The sequence below is a fragment of the Bubalus kerabau genome, chromosome 17 (genome assembly GCF_029407905.1).
Source record: "Bubalus kerabau isolate K-KA32 ecotype Philippines breed swamp buffalo chromosome 17, PCC_UOA_SB_1v2, whole genome shotgun sequence".
Lineage (NCBI taxonomy): Eukaryota > Metazoa > Chordata > Mammalia > Artiodactyla > Bovidae > Bubalus > Bubalus kerabau.
This window is the reverse complement of record NC_073640.1, coordinates 15,396,832-15,416,977: the sequence shown is the minus strand read 5'-3', so window position 1 is coordinate 15,416,977 and position 20,146 is coordinate 15,396,832. Positions and strand designations below refer to the sequence as shown.

Here is a 20,146-nt window from a genome sequence, read left to right as displayed (position 1 = left end):
CATCAGGGCCTTTCCCCAGTGTTCTTATTGCTCGTTGCTGCCCTGCAGGACCCTCGGCCTCACAAGACTCCCCCACTGGCCCTACTGTGCCAAAGCTCAGAGAGGTTGGGACATTTGCCCAGTGTCACACAGCTGGGAAGTGGCAGAGCCCAGCACACGCTCAGACAGATTGGAGCCCAGTGTTTTGCCTGCGGGCAGTGCAGCCTAGTGGCTAGGGAGGCGAAGAGGGCTAGGAGGCTGCTCCTGCCCCTGGTGTGGGGTCTTGGGCAGGTGACTTCACTTGTGACATCGTTTTCGAGGCGCCTCTGGACTCTGAGTGACCACATCCCAGGCTCAGACAGGAGGACAAGGCTGGCCGGCCAAGGAAGGCGGCCTGCTTGTGCCTTCCCCACCCCCCCAACTTTGCTTCGTTGCCTCTGCTCTCTGCTTTAGCCTGGACCTGACCCCTGACCCCAGGGCTCAGCAAGCAGTGCTGAGTGAGGTGTCTGCACCTGTACAGTCAGGCCACTCGTGGTGGTCATTCTTTGGCTGGCTGTCCACGCCCTGCCCGACCGACCAGGGCCTGCTTACCTACCATCCCCTAGCAGGGGACTGACCTTCCTGCATGCTGGCCCCAGGCCTCAGGTGGTGATTGTTCTAATCAAAGGGGCCCCTTGCGGCCACGTGCCCGCTGCTGGTTTCCCTGGTAACTAATGAGCCCACCTGAGGTCACTTCCCCTGTGACTGGTAACCTGCCCTTTCCCGGGAGCGAAGCCTGCCACCGTGTCCTGCCTGCCGTCCACCGCACACAATGGGGCGTCTCTCCGGGACCCTGCTTCAGACGTGTAAGCTCCCCCACCCATTAAACCACAGATGTCTCTGTCGCTGCCTCTGGCTCTTTCTTCGGCCTGGAAGCTGCACAGACACGGGGCTTGCAGGCCTGCAGTGTGCAGTCCCACAGCTGGCAAAGCAGCGAGGAGACCGAGGAAACTACCACGAGCGCCAAGATGTCGGGAAACACAGGACAGGGGCAGAAAGTTATGGGGGCGTCCACTAACATGTGGACACTGACGCATCGCTGGGGGAGTCCCGCTTGGCTGTCCACTGGCAGGTGGGCCCTGTGGTGACTAGTGGAGGGCTGTGTCTGGAGAACAGTGGCCTCTAAGGTGTGGTCTGCTGGGATGTCAGAAGTGAGTCTTCTGTAGTTGGCTATGAAGGCTGAGTAGAAGGAATTGATATTTCTCTTGTGCCTTTGAGATGTAAATGGTCTTCCTGGGCTTGCTGGGACTTTGTGATCTCTAAGAGTAAAGGAGAAAAAAAACTTTTAGGTAAGCTCTATAAAAATAATTATGTTTTGGGAATGTCTATCTAAAATAGCTCTCCAGACTTTGATGACCTGAAACTAAATTAAATGAAGAGAATCATTGATTACCTGGGTCATTTAAAATAGGAGAAAATACTGGAACATTAATGACTGGACAGGTCTTAAGTTTACCTACCCTTGCCTTCTTAGGAGAGGAAGACTAAAGCATAAGTTTTCCAATCAGGAAATGCATGATTACATACTTCTTGGGTTTTGTCAGAGATTAAGGTTTCAAAGGTTAAGATTATATTCAGTTGTAATTCTTATAACCAAGTTTATCGATTACATTGGGTTCAAGTGTTGTGCCTTTTTAAGTCTTGTTGTTTTTAGACTGCTGTACTCTGATGCTTTGGCAAAAGCACTTCATTTTCAAGAAGATTAATAGCAAGGACCTGTTGACAATAACAGATCTCTGATAACTTTCAGATTATATTGCTGAACTGGGTAAGAACTTAAAGACTGCTAATGGAAGAGTTGATGGCGTCATAAAAAGTTTACGAAAAGATTGGTTACTGAGCGAACCGGTGAATATGGTTGTATTTTTTATGGGTTTTTGTCTGCGATGTTTCTAGTGTGTTTTTGCTTTTTTGGCTGCATCTGGTCTTAGCTGCGGCACGTGGGGTCTGTCTGCTGTGCACGGACTCTCGTCGTGTTGCACAGGTTCTGGAGTGGCAGGTTCAATAGTGGCTGCATTCAGGCTTAGCTGCTCGGTGGCACGTGGGATCTTAGTTCCCTGCCCAGGGATCTAACCCGCTGTCCCCTGCATTGCAAGGTGGATTCTTTACCAATGGACCACCAAGGAAGTCCCTGTTACTGGCTTCTATCTGTGTTTTCCAGGTAGAGGGAAGCCCGTCCCCTCAAGTTGGTTATGATTTATAGGAATTTGGTCAACTATACCTGTGGGTAGGATTAAAAGTTTTTTCTTTTCTCTCTGCCTGGTCTCTCCAGAAATTGGGGACCCTTAGGTTCCGAGCAGCCTTATCAGCTGAATGGGAAAGTCTATCTCCTGGCATGTGCTGGAACCTCAGTATCTGGGGGACGGCGGGATCCAATGAGGTGGAACCCAGTGGAAGGGCTTGGGCGTGACTTTCCTTGAGAAGCCTGTTGGGAATTCAGTCTGAACTCCTCCTGGGGAGTTCTAGCTCAGCCAGTTTGGAGAAGCCTATGTGATTGTTTGACCTGACTTGTTTTGCAGATAAAGTAGTCTGGAGTTGACTGTGTTTGGTGGCGATGAGGGTAATTTTAGAGAGAACAATATTGTGTCTCAGTGGATGCCAAACTCTACTTTGGTTAATTGTGGTCTGTATTTTTGAAGGCAATGGCACCCCACTCCAGTACTCTTGCCTGGAAAATCCCATGGACGGAGGAGCCTGGTGGGCTGCAGTCCATGGGGTTGCAACTGAGCAACTTCACTTTCACTTTTCACTTTCCTGCATTGGAGAAGGAAATGGCAACCCACTCCAGTGTTCTTGCCTGAAGAATCCCAGGGACGGGGGAGCCTGGTGGGCTGCCGTCTATGGGGTCACACAGAGTCGGACACGACTGAAGCGACTTAGCAGTAGCAGCAGCAATGTGTTAGCCACACTGCCTCCTTGATGTTCTGAATGGAAAGATAACTGCTTAGTGAAACTGTCAGCGAGTGTAACCTCTCATGACGTGTGACACTGCTTGCTTTAGGTCTGCGGGTAAAAGCACACCTACAGTGTGTGTGTGTGACAGTTGGGTGTAAGTGATCAAATGTATAGCCTATAAAGTGTTTCCCCATTAGCATACCCCTGCGATCTGACTCATTTCCCCTCTCTGTGAATGACTAGGTGAATGGAAAGGAGGCCTGGCCCCTAGGGACAGGATCTGAACCTGGTGAAGGAGCCAAAACCCCCAGCATTGCAGGACAAATTTTGGATCATCCGTGCTTTCTACTGAAAGACTTGCAATCAAAAGGGGAAATGATGGAAGAACCTGCAGGTATTGAGTATGGGGAAGTCATTCTGGCTTATCCATGGCTGAACGTAAACTTCACCAACCAGAGCAGCCTGTTTTGTGGCTTTTAGACAAGCCTTGTATGCCTGCTGTGGCCGTTGAGTGAAGGGATGCGTTCGAAAGTCAAAGTGGAGCGGCTGAGGTCCAGATGTCCAACGTGGCTGTCATAGACGTGATTTTGGACATGCTCTTGTGTTATTGAAAACCTGAGTTTTCTGAAGATTATTGCAGACCAGGAGAAAACCACCGGTGGGTGTGGCGTCATCTCTGAATGCGGTCACTGTGTGTATTTTGCTCAGTTGCCACCGCTGCACCTGTGCCAGGCCCGTCAGGTGTCTTTCGTTTCATCCCTAGTCTAAGGAGGGAACTCCACTGGAGGCTGAGCAGCCTCGCTGGCCTCACTGGAAGTTGAGTCTAGTTGCTGGGGCCACAGCAAAGTACCCTGGAATTTCAGCTTCAGCATCAGTCCTTCCAATGAATATTCAGGACTGATTCCCTCTGGACCTCCATGAAAAATCGACCCAGCCACTGTGCCTCTGGGAGGATGACTGACCACGGGGGGAGAGACTCCCCGCCTTCCTGGCCCTCATGCTAGCGCGCCAGAAGGACCCACCGGTCAGCGTTAGTGTGCGGCTGGCTGGCCGTGAACCCCCCGGGCCAGGCTGTGTGGGTGGAACAGGCTGGCTTCTGGATGCACAAGTCCAGCGAGTGGGGCCAACTGTTTGGAAAGACCTGATGGGTCCTCTCCTCATGGCACCCAACATAATGGGGGGCACACCTGTAACTGTGCTGATTCCTGGCTCGGCCCCCAGAATGTTCCCTTTAGAGCCAGACCCTCCCCTGACCCTGGGAGCGGCTCTGGGTTTGTGAAACCCAGGGATGGCATGACTGCCCCTGTGACTGGACAGGGCGCTGCTGCTATTGAACCCTTCTCTGTTGACCCGGTAAGTTCACCCACATCCTGGCTCAGGACCGTTCTGAGCAGCCCAGGTCTCTTACTCTCGGTCCTCACTGGCAGCCGCTGTCCGTGCTGTACCTCTGGTGTCTGCTTGCACAGCCCGCTGAACATCTGACCCCAGGGATATGGCGGAGAAGGGGGCACCAAGACTGGAAGAGTCCTGCACGGTTTGCACGGGTGGGGTATGTGGTCAGGCCACTCTCTTGCTCTCTGTCCATCCCTTGCCCTACCAGTGCCAGCTTTACCTACCCGCTACGCACAGGACTGACTTTCCTGCCTACTCACCCCAGGCCCTACCCAGCTGGTGACTGTTCTAATCAAAGGGGCCGTGAGGGGCGTGCCCCTCTGCTGGTTTCCCTGGTAACTAGTGAGCCCACCTGATGTCAGTTCACCTATAACTGGTAACCTCCCCTGCCCCGGGGAGTGAAGCCTGCCACCTTGTCCAACCCACTGTCTGCCCCACCTAGTGGGGCGTCACTCTAGGACCCCACAGTAGACAGCGTTAAGCTCCCCGACTCATTAAACCACTGATGTCTCTGTCGCTGGCTCCGGGCTCTTTCTTGGGTTTCGAAGCTGGACAAGCACAGGGCTTGTGGGCCTGCGGAGGGCAGCCCAGCAGCCCCTGAGGTGCCCTCGCACCTGCCTCCCTCCCCCTGCAGACAGCCACCCCTGTCCCAGCTGCAGGACTCAGTCCTGCTCACAGAGGTGCAGGCAACAGAGGGGTATGAGTGTTTCATTTCTCTGGCCCCTAAAGGTAAGTTTTGTCCTGGTCACACACATCTATGCTACACGTTCCCAGTAGAAAAGGTAGAAAAACCCTGAGAAGCAAGAAGGGATTGTGGGTAATCCTCCACCTAGAGATTAAGTATTTTGAGTATTTGTGTCCTTCCTTCCTGCTTTTGATGTGGCTTCAGGAACGTGCTTTGTTGCATTCGTTTTCCTTAGATCTTACATATATTATCTCTCTTTATCCTTAAACAGTTGTATCAGGTTTGCATTATTATAAGCCCCATTTTATTGAACTGAGATGAAGTAACTAGGTGAGTTATAAAGATACTAAATGCGGGAACAGTGATATAAACTCAGCTAAACGATTGATTGCAGACTGTATTCTTGCCCACATAGACACCTCCCCACAACGCACACACGCAAACAGACAAAGAGATGAAGTTGAAGGCAGCTTTGATTTTTTTTAACGTAATAATAGAGCAGGAATGTGTTTCTATTTCACTAAATAGGATCCCCCTGCATTTTTGGCCCCTGTCTCCCTAGTCAGCCTGTTAGTGTTGAATGTCTAGATAAACATCACAGTGTTGAACATCTTAGAGTTAAATCTCTTTGCACACATCCTTAATTATTTCCTTTCTATAAATCCCTAACAGCGGGGAATTCAAGTCACTGTTTATTCATACTTGCAATTTTGGTAGTTATTGCTAAATCGCCTTCCAGAAAAGCCAAATACATTTACACTTCCAAGAGCTGTATCTGAGCAGGATCAACAAGGGTTTGAAAAATCTTTCTTCGCTAGGGTTCTGGTGTCTTAGAGGCTTTTCTGGCCATTAGCACCCCGACCATGTTCCAAGGAGGAATATTCCAATTACCTGGGAAGCCGGGCCAGCACTCTGTGACGCCTGGGAAGGAAGGAAGGAGGGAGGGGACAAGGGACAGGGAGGCTACATCCTGCTTGAAAAAGGCTGTTCCTGGGGTGAGGGCATTTTGTCTTCCACCTTACTCCTAGGTCAGAAAGATCCCCTGGAGGAGGGCATGGCCACCCACTCCAGTATTCTTGCCTGGAGAATCCCATGGACAGAGGAGCCTGTAGGGTTAGAGTCCGTGGGGTCGCAAAGAGTCGGACTTGACTGAGTGACTAGAGCACCACTCCTGCATGAGGCTAGTCTTTTTAAGGGAAGGAGAGAGTTTACCTGTACTGCTGGGAGTGCCCCAGAGCACCACAAAACCTGTGTTCAGGTTTGAGAGAAGACTCCAGGAGCAGGGCTGAAATGACTGGGCATGAACTCAGGAACTGTCCCCACTTAGCGCAGGGCAGGTGAAGGGGGTTGAGTAGAAGTCCCCACTGGTTGGCCATGACCCGGGAGCGCTGCAGGTTCCCGGAGTTCACAACCAGCCACGCCTCCATGGGCTTTTCACACGTGAACCCCAGAGGCTTCCTGCCAACTTGGATGCCAAAGCAAATGGCTTTCCAAAGGGCCCGCGGTTCCCTGGGATAAGCAAGAGGAAGACAGGCTGGTGCAGGGCAAAGACAGGTTCCAGGCTGGGACAGACCTGGGCTGAGATCCAGTCTGTGTCGGGCCAGCCCCTAGGGCTCCTGACGAGGGTCTTACTTCTTGGCTTCCCTTGGGGCAGCGCAGCTCCTGGGTTGCAGGGCTGTGAAGACCACAGATGGTTGACCTCCGGGGCCTGGTGCACAGACCACAGACGCCCGTAAATGGGACCTGTGCTAACTTTGACCTGAAATCGAGAAGTGAATGAATATGACCCCAAACTAGAGACTCCCCTGCTCTACCCCTGCCATTGCAACAGCTGAAATATCGGCTGCAGGTGAGGTTAATAAGCTCAGTGATGGCTTTTCATCATTCAATTTTTTTAAATCTTTCAACAATCTCACTGAGCCCCCATTTTACAGATGAGAAAATAGAGGGTCTGAGAGTTCTAAACAGGGTCAGCTGAAACCCACATTCTTTCTGGGGAGTGAAAGTGTAAATCGCTCGGTCGTGTCCGACTCTTTGAGACCCCATGGACTGCACACCGCCAGGTTCCTCTTCTGTGGGGTTCTCCAGGCAAGAATACTGGAGTGGATAGCCATTTCGTACTCCAGGGGATCTTCCCAACCCAGGGATCGAAAGCAGGTCTCCTGCATTGCCAGCAGATTCTTTACTGACTGAGCCACCAAAGAAGCCTTTCTAGGGAGACTACCCCCCAGAAAAACCCATGTAAGAAAATGGCAATTCATCTTCCAATGATTGTGGCAGTGGGGGCCACACACAGTCCATGTCTGGGGAGCCAAGGGTGGGGGCAGGGAGGCAGGCTGGGAGAGGGGCCACAGGGTCAGCCCCCCAGACGTGCATTGCAGGGCAGTCTCAGCTCTGCTGGGAGAGCCTGCCAGCTGCAGAGCTGCCCCCCAGCCCAACCAAGAGAAGCTGTATCTGAGGCGGTGTTTCTGCCAGGCTGTCTCACGTCGGGTGAAACTAGGAAATGGTTATTAATGCTTGAGATTTCATAAATTTTTCCCCAATTAGAAAGGAGGTCCTGAAAAGCCATGTCTGCTTCCCATAATTGGCAAGTGTTCCCCAGATGGCTGTTCAGCCACCTTGAAAATCAATGTTTTCACGACCCTTGACCCCTCCCGTGCTGACGAGTGTCTCCTGCAGGTTGGTCCCAGGATGAAGACAATAAAAGCAAATATATAACAGCAAAGGCCCGAGGTTAATGTCTTTAACAAGATAATGTTACTTAAGGGAACTGTAACGCAAATCATTCCAAAATTCCACGTACTTGCTGCAGCTCCAACTGTATTCTGAAACCAAATGTATGTGCTGCCGGCGCGTCTGGCCGTGCACGGGCTCTGCGTGTGCGCTGCTTACTTTGATCATATGTCACACAGTTGGTTTAATACCCTAATCATTCAAAACCCCTAAAAGCTACGGAAGGTGGTTTGGGGCAACTGTGGAGGTTCTTGGTCCTCAGGCCTCATGTTTTCTGGATTAATGGTTGTCCCACCGCCAAGCAAGACTGACGCCCCCTCAGGGACCCTTTGCCAGTGAGGGTTGTTGTCTCGTCACTCAGTCCTGTCTGACTCTTTGTGACCCCATGGACTACAGCACGCCAGGCTCCTCTGTCCTTCACTGTCTCCCAGTGTTTGCTCAAGACCATGTCCATTGAGCCGATGATGCCATCCAACTCTTTTAACCTCTGTCGTCCCCTCCTCTTGCCCTCAGTCTTTCCCAGCATCAGGGTCTTTTTCAATGAGTCGAATTTTTGCATCAAGTGGCCAAAGTACTGGGGCTTCAGCATCAGTCCTTCCAATGAATATTCAGGTTTGATTTCCTTTAGAATTGACTGGTTTGATCTCTTTGCTCACCCTCAGTAAAGGTGACAGCTGAAAAACTCTGCTTAGCAAACAGGTGTTTTGATTTCCTGATGCCAGACACCTGGCCCTCTGGAAATGTTCAGATTTAATCTGGATTTGGGCGTCAGGGGAATGGGTTTGCACCCTGGTAGGTACATTCCATTTGTCATTGATATGACATTCCATGCCATTGTATATCCTCCTCTCAAGCCACAGTCCTCAGAGAATAATCTCAAGAGACTGAGCACAATGGTCTGGGACCAGGAGCATCACCTGAGGTTTCCTTCATGTCTGTGTCATCGTCCAAGCTGGACCACTTCCTGGGACTGGGAGGGCAGATTCAAACCCTGATGCACGCTTACCAGGGTGGCTGGAAGTCAAGTCTGGGCACCTGCAGCACGTGTTGGCCAAGTGGGGAGGGGTGGGCAGTCGCGCTGCAGGGCGACTGGTGCCCCCATGGAGAGGGTGCTCAGGTTGAGGGGTTCCCCCCAGAGCCTCACTGAAGCTGGGACTTGGAGGCGCTGACCAGAGACGAGATGAGAGGGGATGCCCCGGGGCCGGGGGCGGCCTCACGGAGGCCCAGGAGACAATCTGGCCTCAATCCCACCACTCAGGGACCTTTCAGAAACCCACCCCGGGGGCACTGCCCCCCTTCTCAGAAGCCCTCTGGGACACAGTGTCGGGATCCAGCTCATCCCTTGCCCCCAAGTCCTGCCTCTGAGCCTGTCTCTGCTTTCCAGGTGGGAAAGACCAGCTCCCTCCCCGCTGCCTCCCTCTAGGCTTCAAGGCAGGAGAAGGGTGCTGGGTAGGGAGCAGATGGAATGGGCGGGGCATCCATAGCGCCTTCTGCAACCTCCCAGTGCGGTTCCATATCCTCATCTCCATCAGCCCAGGCCCAAGAAGGCGAGCCGAGTCCAGCCCCAAGCTGGCTGTGTGTAGATTCAGGCTATTTCAGGTTTCCTTTTTTGGACTCTCAGGAATTTTCTCAAGTATACACACATTGCCTCTGTAGTCAGGACAGTGGTTTTCAAATTGAAGTATAGTTGCTTTACAATGCTGTGTTAATTTCTGTTGTATGGCAAAGTGCCTCAGTTATACACACGCATGCCTTCTTTTTTAAAAATTCTTTTCCATCATGGTTTATCCCAGGAGATTGGATATAGTTCCCTGTGCTAAACAGTAGGACCTTGTTGTCTAGCCACCCTATGTATGTAATAGTTTGCATCTGTTAATCTCAAACTCCCAGTCTGTCTTCTTCCTCTTTCCCCCCTCCTTGGCAACCACAGGTCTGCTCTCTATGGCTGTGAGTCTGTTCCTGTTCTGTGGATAGGTTCATCTGTGCCACATTTTAGATTCCACATATAAGTGATATTATGTGTTGTTTGTCTTTCTCTTTCTGACTTACTTCACTTCACGTGATAATCTCTGGTTGCATCCATGTTGCTGCAAATGGCATTATTCTGTTCTTTCTTATGGCTGAGTAATATTCCATTGTATATATGTACCACATTTTCTTTACCCATTCATCTGTTGATGGACATTTAGGTTGCTTCTAAGTCTTGGCTGCTGTAAACAGTGCTTCAGTGAACATAAGGGTGCAAGTATCTTTTTGAATTATAGCTTTGTCTGGATATAGGCCCAGGAATGGGATTGCCTAATCATAGAGTAGTTGAATTTTTAGTTTTTAAAGGAACCTCCATACTGTCCTCCATAGTGACTGCACCAACTTACATTCCCATCAACAATGTTGGAGGACTCCCTTTTCTCCACACCCTTTCCCGCGTTTGTTATTTGTAGACTTTTTAATCATGGCCATTCTGACTGGTGGGAGGTGGTACCTCACTGTAGTTTTGATTTGCATTTCTCTAATAATTAGCCACGTTGAGCATCTTTTCATGTGCCTATTGGCCACCTGTATGTCTTCTTTGGAGAAATGTCTATTTAGGTCTTCTGCCCATTTTTTGATTGCATCATTTTTTGTTGTTGAGTTGTATGAGCTGTTTGTCTATTTTGGAGATTAAGCCCTTGGTTGCATCATTTCCAAATATTTTCTCCCATTCTGTGGGTTGTCTTCTTTGCTTTTTTAATGGTTTCCTTTGCTGTGTGAAAGAGGAGAGTGAAAAAGCTGGCTTAAAATTCAACATTCAGAAAACTAAGATTATGGCATCCATTCCAATCACTTCATGGCAAATAGATGGGGAAACAATGGAAACAGTGAGAGACTTTATTTTTGGGGGCTCCAAAATCACTGCAGATGGTGACTGCAGCCATGAAATTAAAAGTTGCTTTCTCCTTGGAAGAAAAGCTATGACCAACATAGACAGCATACTAAAAAGTAGAGACATTACTTTGCCAACAAAGATCTGCCTAGTCAAAGTTATGGTTTTTCCAGTAGTCATGTGTGGATGTGAGACTTGGATTATAAAGAAAGCTGAGTGCCAAAGAATTGATGCTTTTGAACTGTGGTGTTGGAGAAGACTCTTGAGAGTCCCTTGGACTGCAAGGAGATCCAACCAGTCAATCCTAAAGGAAATCAGTCCTGAATATTCATTGGAAGAACTGATGCTGAAGCTGAAACTCCAATACTTTGCTCACCTGATGCGAAGAACTGACTCACTGGAAAAGACCATGATGCTGGGAAAAATTGAAGGTGTGAGGAGAAGGGGATGACAGAGGATGAGATGGTTGGATGGCATCGCTGACTTGATGGACATGAGTTTAAGCAAGCTTTGGGAGTTGGTAATGGACGGGGAAGTCTAGCGTGCTGCAGTCCATGGGTTTGCAAAGAGTTGGACATGTCTGAGCAACTGGACTAAACTGAACCTACTGTGCAAAAGCATGTAAGTTTGATTGGTCCCATTTGTTTATTTTTGTTTTTTATTTCTATTGTCTTGGGAGACTGAAGTGAAAAAACATTGGTACAATTTATCAGGATATCTTTTTAAGGGCAGGAGAGGGCTGTCCTGTGGTGCCCATGAGCCTGACTTTACTTTCTGGGACCTGTGGGGAGAATCTCGGGCTTGCCTTGTTTAGTCTTTAACCAGCTGGTGCCCACAACTCAGTATGGGCACCCATCAAGATGGTTTTCCCATCTTTAAGGTGATAGGTCTTGATTTTGAAGATCCTGTCTGCATTCTAAACTCCTCTTCAGGTACTTAGTTCTCAACACATCTCAACGTTTTTAAGGCACTGGAGGTTTCAGAATAACAAAAACATTACTATCCGAAAGTGTGAACTACCTTCAAAATCCCTAGGCAGACCCAAGTCACCCCCTCCTGGCCTGCCTCCCTTTCTCTGAGGCCAGCCAGCCCTCCTCCTCCCACAAGCAGAGTATTTTTAGAGCATTTTCAACCACTTTTCACTGAACCTTAGTTTTTTTCCCTCCCCCGCACCCACCAAGTACCTGAGGTGTAGAAATGAATTTATAACAGGAAGCCTTTGATTTTAGAGCCTTTATGTTTTTGAAGTCTTCCAAAGCCGGGCTGTAAAACAACAGGCTCCGTTTAAAGGAATGTCACATTCTCCACGCGGGGGCTGGCACCGTGCTTTCCTCGAGGTGGGAGGGGCACGTCCCTGTGCCGGGAGCAAGGACGCACCCGCCCCACTGAGGAAGTGGGGGTCTGGGGTGAAGGCACCTCAGGGCGGGTGGCCATGCACATCCCTGCTCCCGACTGCAGGGCCTCTGGGGAGGGGTCCTGTCCTCAGCCTGTGGGTGATGCTCGAGGCTGCCTCCACAGTGACGTCCTGTGAAGGTTTGGGAGCTATCTCTCTGTGTTCACTCCTCCTTCCCCAAGCCCCGCTGACCCTGAGACGCACACGCTGACCCTGAGACGCACACGGCTTAGTAGCCACCTTTAATGCAGAGGAGGGCTGGAAGGCATTGCATTACACACAGGTGTTGATCCAAAGAGGTCTTCTGATTTCTAAAATGCTAACATGTGATTGTTATGCAGCTTAGACTTGCGGGACTAATTTACATGAGGGCTGGCCCCTCAAAGGCTTTCTGATCTGCCCGGAGGGCTGCCCAGGGCCTCCAACCGAGACTCCCGGGCCCTCCCCCAAGCAGGGTGGCTGCCCCAGTCCTCCTGTGAGAGTTCCGATTCCAAACCAGAGGTCCCCTCTGACCCACAGTGCACGGCCCCGGAGCCTCACTCGTCCTCGCTGTAACACTGCCGTGTGCCCACATTTTTCCTGTTTCACATGTGAGGAGCCCGAGGCTCAGGGCAGCTGGGCCACGCACAGGTTGCTATGGCAATGCTGGAATCTCTAACCCTGGTGCTGCCTGCCCTCCCGTGCACTCTCACAGGCTTGTCTCGTTTCTTCTCCCATCCTGCGTGGAAAAGAGGATCCTTTGGACTCGACTAGGGCAGAGTGGAGTCGTTGGGACAGAGACAGTGTGTATTTTGTGCAAGAGGAAACAGCTTCAGAGAGGTTAAACGACTTGTCCAGGGCTACAGAGTACGTGGGGGAAGCTGGGCCTCCATCTAGGTCAGGGGTCAGCAGACAATGACCCAGCACCTGCCTTTGTAAGTGGAGTTTTACGGGAACACAGCCGTGCTCACTTGCTGGCCCATTGTCTGTGGCTCCTCTGGGGCTAAACGTCAGAGCTAAGCAGTCGTGATATTGACCGTGCTCCCACCTGGGCAAAAACGTTACTGTCTGGTCCTTTACAGAGAAAGCTTGCTGATCTCTGGTGGAGACAAATACAGTTTAAGATAGTGGCTGCAGCAGAACCAGAGCGGGGGCCCCAAGTGTGGCAGGACGGTCACTTGTTAGTCTGGATTAAATATCAGATGGAATCTACTGCCCGTGTTTGAGGTCTGCATACGGGGGGAGCTTGTGATGTTGTTCAAGGGCTGGCAGAGCACTCTTGGCCTGTGGACCCCCAGCTTCCCACAGAACCTTGCACACTTTCTCCCGCCTGCCAGCCAGGGGCACAGACAGACCCTCCGCTGCGCCTGCCTGCACCCCGCCCCTTGTCACGCTTACGGCTGCTCACCCCGTCAGGTCGCAGCCTCTGCTCCTCCATGAGCCTTCGCGGCTCCTCCCAGGGCCCAGGTGCCTGCTTTCTAGCCTTCTAGACATCAGCACCAGCCATGTGTCTGCTTCCTGTTCTGCCCTGTGCCCTGCGGCCTCCTCCATGGACGCTGTGCCCCCATCCCACACGTGACCGTGACGTGCTGCCCGTCACAGGGGGATCGACTGCCCACCCCTCGACTCAGCAGGTGTGACCGACGTCTCGCCCACTGGAGGATGCAGAGATCATACAGGCGAGGCCCCTACCCCTGCTGCTCTTGAAGTTTTTGGCAGCCACGCAACAAGGGACCCCAAACTCCACCTCAGGGAGACCACACGAGAGGACTTGAGGCCTTACGAAGAGACAACCCCCACCATCTGTTTGCAGCACCACCTTCCGCCTGAGACCCTGACCACACAGTCCCTGGGGACACTCATGGTTTGAACTGTGTCCTCTGGAGAAAGACATGTTGGGGTCCTAACCCCCCAGGACCTCAGAAAGTGACCTTATTCTGCGATAGGGCTTTCACAGACACTATCAAGCTACAGTGAGGTCATTAGGGAGGGATCGAATCCAACACGACTGGTGTTCCTGGAAGAAAAGAAAAACTGGACATAGAGACACGGGGAAATACCAGGTGAAGATGAAGGCAGAGATCCAGGTGATGCTTCTGCAAGCCAAAGGCCGCCAAAGTGGCCGGCAGCCACCAAAAGGGATTGTTTCCCAGAACCCTCAGGACCAACCAGCCCCAGGACACCCTGACCTCAGACTTCTGGCCTCCAGAACGTGAGACCATACCCCTCTCTTTTCTGAGCCACCTGGTGTGTGCGGTCATTTGTTCCAATAGCACTAGCAAAGGAATACAGGAGATGATAAAACGGTTGTTGTTTTCAGCCAAAATTCAGTTTGGGTCTGGTTTGTTACACAGTACTACCCAGCTGGAATATTCTCCCACCAAAGTGGAATTTCCCTGAAGGCAGGACTCAATGAGCACCGGTGGGATGATCAGCCGCCATTGCCCTCAGGTGCGTCCCTGGGCGGCCCTGCTGCTCCAGGTCCATCCTCCTGTGTGTAGGGAGCCTGGGCTGCAAACTCAGAAGCGACTGAGTGGCCATCATAGGCCTGGGAACCTGAGTGAAACCCCCCCTGGTGATGCATTTCCTGAGAGAGCCCGTGCCTGGGAAAACAGGAAGGTTAGTGCCTATGCGTTTTTATGGGCACCCAACGTGAGATTTCAGAGGATGGAGGCCTGGGCGGGAACAATGTGTGTGAGCTGTTAAAAGCCAGCGGGAGGCATATGCTTTTGCATTCAAGTGGGACACAGAATTGAATGGATGCTGAAGAGGGCTCATGTTGATGACAAAAGAGAAGCCAGCTTGAGTTCTAGACTGTCTCCCTCAGTGCAGGGCACCCAGGGGGCCAAGAGCTAGGACTGTAGGATTGTATCCTGTTAGGAGACCTGGAGGTCACAAAAGCCAACCCCCTGCCTCCAGGTGACTGGGTGCCTACCATCCAAAATGGAAGGATTCTTTTCTTACTTAAATTTTTTTTTCAGAAGTGTTAAGGTTGAGCGTTGATATGATATTTGAGTTTTATCGGAAGGTATCAAGACACGCATAATACACATTTGGGTCATGGAATCAGCTGTCATGCAAGGAGAGCTTTAAGGATAAGGAGGTAGAAGGCTGGCAACAATGGTGACTCCGCCGCAAGCATGCACTTCCTCGGGGGCTGAGCTGGGCTTGCGCTCAGGCCCCCAGCCCTGGAGCCACGATCTTAGCTACTGAGCTGCACACAGTGGCGCTGCATAATTGCATGGGTGCTCCTGCTGCCAGATGATTAGGAAGAACAGCCAGTGGATGCCTGCCAGTCAGTGGGGTTCAGCAAGCATGTGGGATCCCTGGGGGCCGGCGGCCCACCCACCCAAATGCCCCCACCCATCTATCCATTTGACAGCAGTGGTTTTATTTACATCATTCGGTATCTTAAAGCCACATAAAGACTCTTAAACTGTATTAGTCGCCCCCTTAGCTCAGAAATGGTAATGAACTCAACCTCGCCACCTTGAAAAGCCAGCCTCTTAACTTTCATTGCCTTACATTCTCCGCAGGGACTCAGCATATTGTAATGAACACACACGCTTTTTTCCCTTATTAAAATTTTAAACATTGCCTCCTTTTATCTTCTGTGTTGTGTGTATGTGTGTGTGTCAATCGCTCAGTCGTGTCCAAGTCTTGCAACCCCATGGACTGCAAGCATTACTTTCTTCTTTTACCTTCTGGCCAGGTCACATCTCATCACGTCGATGATGTAACACCTCTGCCGGTGGATTTCTTCAGATCCTCTCTTCTCTATTCTAAAGCTATTGTCACGAACATTTACATGCAACATTTTTTTTCTTTTCTCATATTATTTATTTCCTTGGGATAAATTTCTAGAAGTGAGATTTTTACTACATGACTATTTTCTCTAGTTCTTAATCTCTCTTTTAAAATAATTTCCCATAAGGCCAGTAAGACTGTTGGGGATGTGGCCAGGCCAGACATTGGTAGCTCTGAGCAGGAGTGCTATCTGAGGCTGCAATGATTTTAAAATATGTAAAAGTTCTGAAAATCTGCAATCAGGACTTGTGTCTGTGCAGGAAAATGTGTATTTCTTTCTCTTTTTTTGGCTTCAGTGAGGAGCTCGGGGAATTCATGGTGTCCGCACGTCCATATCCCCTCATTTAAGCCACACCAACCTGAGGGCTAAACGCATTCTCTTTCCCGGTATTTATTTATTTATTTTTCTGTGCAAGAAATGCTTTTCTTCAGCTCAACAGAACATGGAAGTCTGAAAAAAACCTTACCTTCTGCAGAGGATGTGAGCTGGCCCGCGGCCAGCGGCCGGCCTGCACCCTTGTAAACACCTCCCTTTCCCGTCAGGGCCCAGAGATAAGCCATTCAGGATTCTGCCTGGACGGCTGGCACCCCTTCTATCTGCTAGAGAGGGAGGCCCCGCACCAGCCGTGGGGCCTGCCCCCTGCCCTGGCCCCGGGAGGCAGCTCCGATGAAAGCACGTGTCTGTTGCCAGGCCCGGTGCGGAATGTTCCATACGTGTTGCCCAAGGAGAACCTTTCATATTTTTTCATTTTCCAGACTGCGGGCCGGGTGAGTCCTGGTGAAGCCCTGCACTCATGGGTGCCCGGCCCCACCCTAGCTCTCCTCTCCCTGCCCAGCCTCCCCCAAAATCCCAGGTCCCCAGGCTGCATCACCAGCCTCTGGCTTCTGCTGTACGCTGAGTCTCCTGGGTGGTACCTGGCCAGATGCTGGGCGTCCAGGCTACTCGTCTCCGGGAGACTGGTGTCCCTGGTGTTGTCAGAGAGTGGGCGCTGACTGCACAGCTCGGCCCCGACCTCCCCAGCCTGCCAGCCCCTCGCTGCTGCAGTTCCAGCACGCATGGGGGCGTGGGGACAGGAGCCCAGGCCAGGGACACACCTGCTTCGTGCGGGTTTCCAGGCAGGGAGGTGCTGAGCTGGGTTTGCGGCTCAAATCTTTCAACAGAAGGAAGGATTGGAACTGCAAATATGCTCCCCAAAAGGGCTGTGAGGGTGAGATGTTGTGTGCGTGCGAGTGTGGTTGTGTGTGTGAGTGTGCATGTGTGTGCCCTGCCACCGCACACAAATTCCCACCTGACCTACCCGTACCTCTCTTTCTCCCCAGCCTCTTCCCCGCCTCGGAGGCCAGCACCCTCGCCCTGGACACCAACCACCGGACACCCTCGTCCTCGCAGGGCCCCTGCACTCCTGCCCCTTGGGCTGCTGCTCTGATGCCATCACCAGCCCCCACACCACCCGTTCCTTTGCTCACACATCTCGTGACCCCCCCACCCCGGTTACCCTCTCCTCCAGGTCAGGGTCCCCACTGCCTTCCCTGTGCCCCCCCCACCAACCCTGAACCCTCCCCGGCCACAAGGTGGGCACTCAGGACGCACGCGTTGAGTGAAAAGTGACTTGTTTATTTTTTAATTAATTAATTATGCTTTTAACCTTAAATTCCATGGTGCATTGACTCGGGAGGCATTTGTCATTAAAAGATCTCAGGGCTGACTTTTCAACCCAGCCGAGGGGGGTGGGCTAGAAGGGAATCTCTTTTGAAGCCCTGACTCCAGCTGCTCCCAGGGCTCTGCTGAGCTAAGCTGCTGCTCTGGGCTTGTTTCTGCCTTAACGTGAATATTTCCAGAACAGACTCGGCCCAGGGGGTGTGTTCTTGCCACTTGGAAAAAAAAAAATGTGTCTCTGTATTCTAGGGAGCCTCTGCCCAGGCGGAAAGACTCTTTCTGAGAGGCAGCACGTTGCCTAAGTGGCAGTCAGCAGTTTTCAAGGCAAACGAGGGGTTTGCTGTGGGGACTCAGTGATTTCTGGTGTCTTCAGCTTAGCTGAGCCTCAGGTTTCCTAAGCTTAGCCTTCTCATTGCTGAGGCTGCATCATGCCCCATGACCGGATTTTCCCCAGGCTGGGAGATGGAATGTGGGGTCACCAGGCCTCAGATGGTGTCAGCTCAAGGACTTAGGCCTCTGACTGATGGCTGCAGCCCTTGGCAGTGGCTGCGAAATCCTGACACTGGGTTTGAACAAAAGTGGCCCTGGGAGGTCTCCACAGAGGAAGGAAAGTCGTACGCGGGCGAGCCACCCATGACGTCCACAGTGGCTTGACTCGGGGAGCGCCGGGGACACGGCCATCCTTCCGGAAGAGTCGGGCTGCTCCGGGGAAGCAGCTCTGCTCCGTCCATTGTGCCTGGCCAGACTGCCAGTCCCTAGGGGCCTCCGTGTAGGCATGTCTAGACGGCTCGTCTACCAAACCCATCTGCAGGGCCAATGACCATCCATCAGCAGCCTGTGCTACCAGGCCGAGCAGGCCTTCCAGTGATAAGAGGGCATCATCAGAAGGCACAGCTAGTCCTGGCTGTCACCCCCAATTTCTAGCGCTCCCCAGGCTCCACAAAGCCCAGCTCCACGAGCATCTCCAGAGCTTCTCATCTGGGGAACATGTCTGGATTCGGCAGTGTTTGGAGTTAGAATAGTTGATTAACAGTATTTAACCTGGATAGATACGGGCAGGGATGTAGAAGGTACTTGCAGTGAAATTGCTGTAAGAAATGTCCAACGTGATGCCTGGCACTGGCCACAGGTTTGGCTCTGAGTTCTCTCATCCCCTGTTCCTGACCTCTCAAAGTTAGAGGAAAATAGAACGATACTGAAACTTGCAGCACCCGTGAAATAAAAACGAAGCCATTACTCAGAGGATTTCTGATACCTAGAAATTTTTCCCTTCTGTATCTGGCTTGTAGAAACTTTTATCATGAAAGAGTGTTGAGGTTTGCCAGACAACTCCTTTGTATCTATCGAGTGTGGTGTGTGATAGTTTGGAAGTGTTTTCTCTTCTTCAGGAGTGTACCTCAGTATAAGAAATGCCATGTGTGAACAGCCCACAATTAACATCATTCTCAATGGTGAAAAACTGAAAGCATTTCCTGTAAGATCAGAAAAAGACAAGGATGCCCACTCTAGCCATTTCTGTTCAGTAGACTACTGGAAGCCCTTACTACGGCAATTAGGCAAGAAAAAGATATAAAAGGTGTCCAAATAGGAAAGAAAGAAGTAAAATTATCTATTTGCAGGTGACATGATCTTGTATGTAGAAAACTCTAAACATTTCACACACACACACACATAACTAATAAAAAAATTCAGGGCAGTTATGAGACACAAAATCCACATATAAAATCTGTTGCATTTCTCTACCCTAACGATGGACTATCTAAAAAGAAAATTAAGAATACAACCTCACTCACAACAGAATCAAAATAGAATAAAATACTTAGGAATAAGCTTAACTGATGAAGTAAAAGACTTGTACACTGAAAACTATAAAACAGTAATGAAAGAAATTAAAGAAAGCATAAATTAGTGGGAAGACATCTCATTGGAAGAATTAATATTGTTAACATGTCCATACTACCCAAAGTGATCTACAGATTCAACGCCATCCCTTTCATAATTCTAAAGACCTTTTTCATATAAGTAGAAAAAGCAATTCTAAAATTCTTACAAAACCACAGAAGACTCTGAACAGTCAAAGCAATCTTGAACAGAAGTAAAATCTGAAGGCATTACACTTCCTGATCTCAAAATATATTACAAAGCTACAGTGAAAGAAAACAAGTGTTGGTGAGGATGTATGGAAAAGGACACTCTTGTATTCTGTTACCGCCATTATGGACGATAGTAGAGGAGGTTCCTCAGAAAATTAGAAATAGAACTACTATATGATCCAGAATTCCATTTCTGGATATTTATCCTAAGGAATGAAAATTAGGTTATCTAAGAAACAGCTGCAGTCCTCTGCTCATTGCAGTATATTCATGGTGGCCAAGATACACAATCTAAGAGTCTGTTGATGGATGAATGGATAAAGATAACACGGTAGATGTAGAATGGAATATTATTCATCCTTCAAGAAGAGGGAAAGTCTGCCATCTGTGAAACACAGATGGACCTAGAGGATGTTACGTTATGTGAAATAAGCCAGGCACAAACAAATACTGCGTGATCTCACTTATACGTGGAAGCTAAAAAAGTAAGACTCAACGAAACAGAGCACAGAATGGCGGTCGCCGGGGCTTGGGGGAGGGGCAGTCACCCCGCAGGGGTAAAGTTTCATTGATCCAAGGCAGCCACAATCTAGGGGCACAGTCTAACACGGTGCCCACAGTGAACAACAGT

The 20,146-nt window shown here is 50.5% G+C and overlaps 1 long non-coding RNA gene across 1 annotated transcript; it reads left to right on the top strand.

Annotated features, from left to right (window-relative positions):
• Nucleotides 1–733: 733 nt before the first annotated feature.
• LOC129631418 (uncharacterized) lies at nt 734–17,624 on the top strand. Its single transcript, XR_008704032.1, has 3 exons — nt 734–824; nt 3,157–3,307; nt 17,086–17,624. It is a non-coding gene; the product is annotated as an uncharacterized LOC129631418 (long non-coding RNA).
• The last annotated feature ends 2,522 nt before the right edge of the window (nt 17,625–20,146 follow it).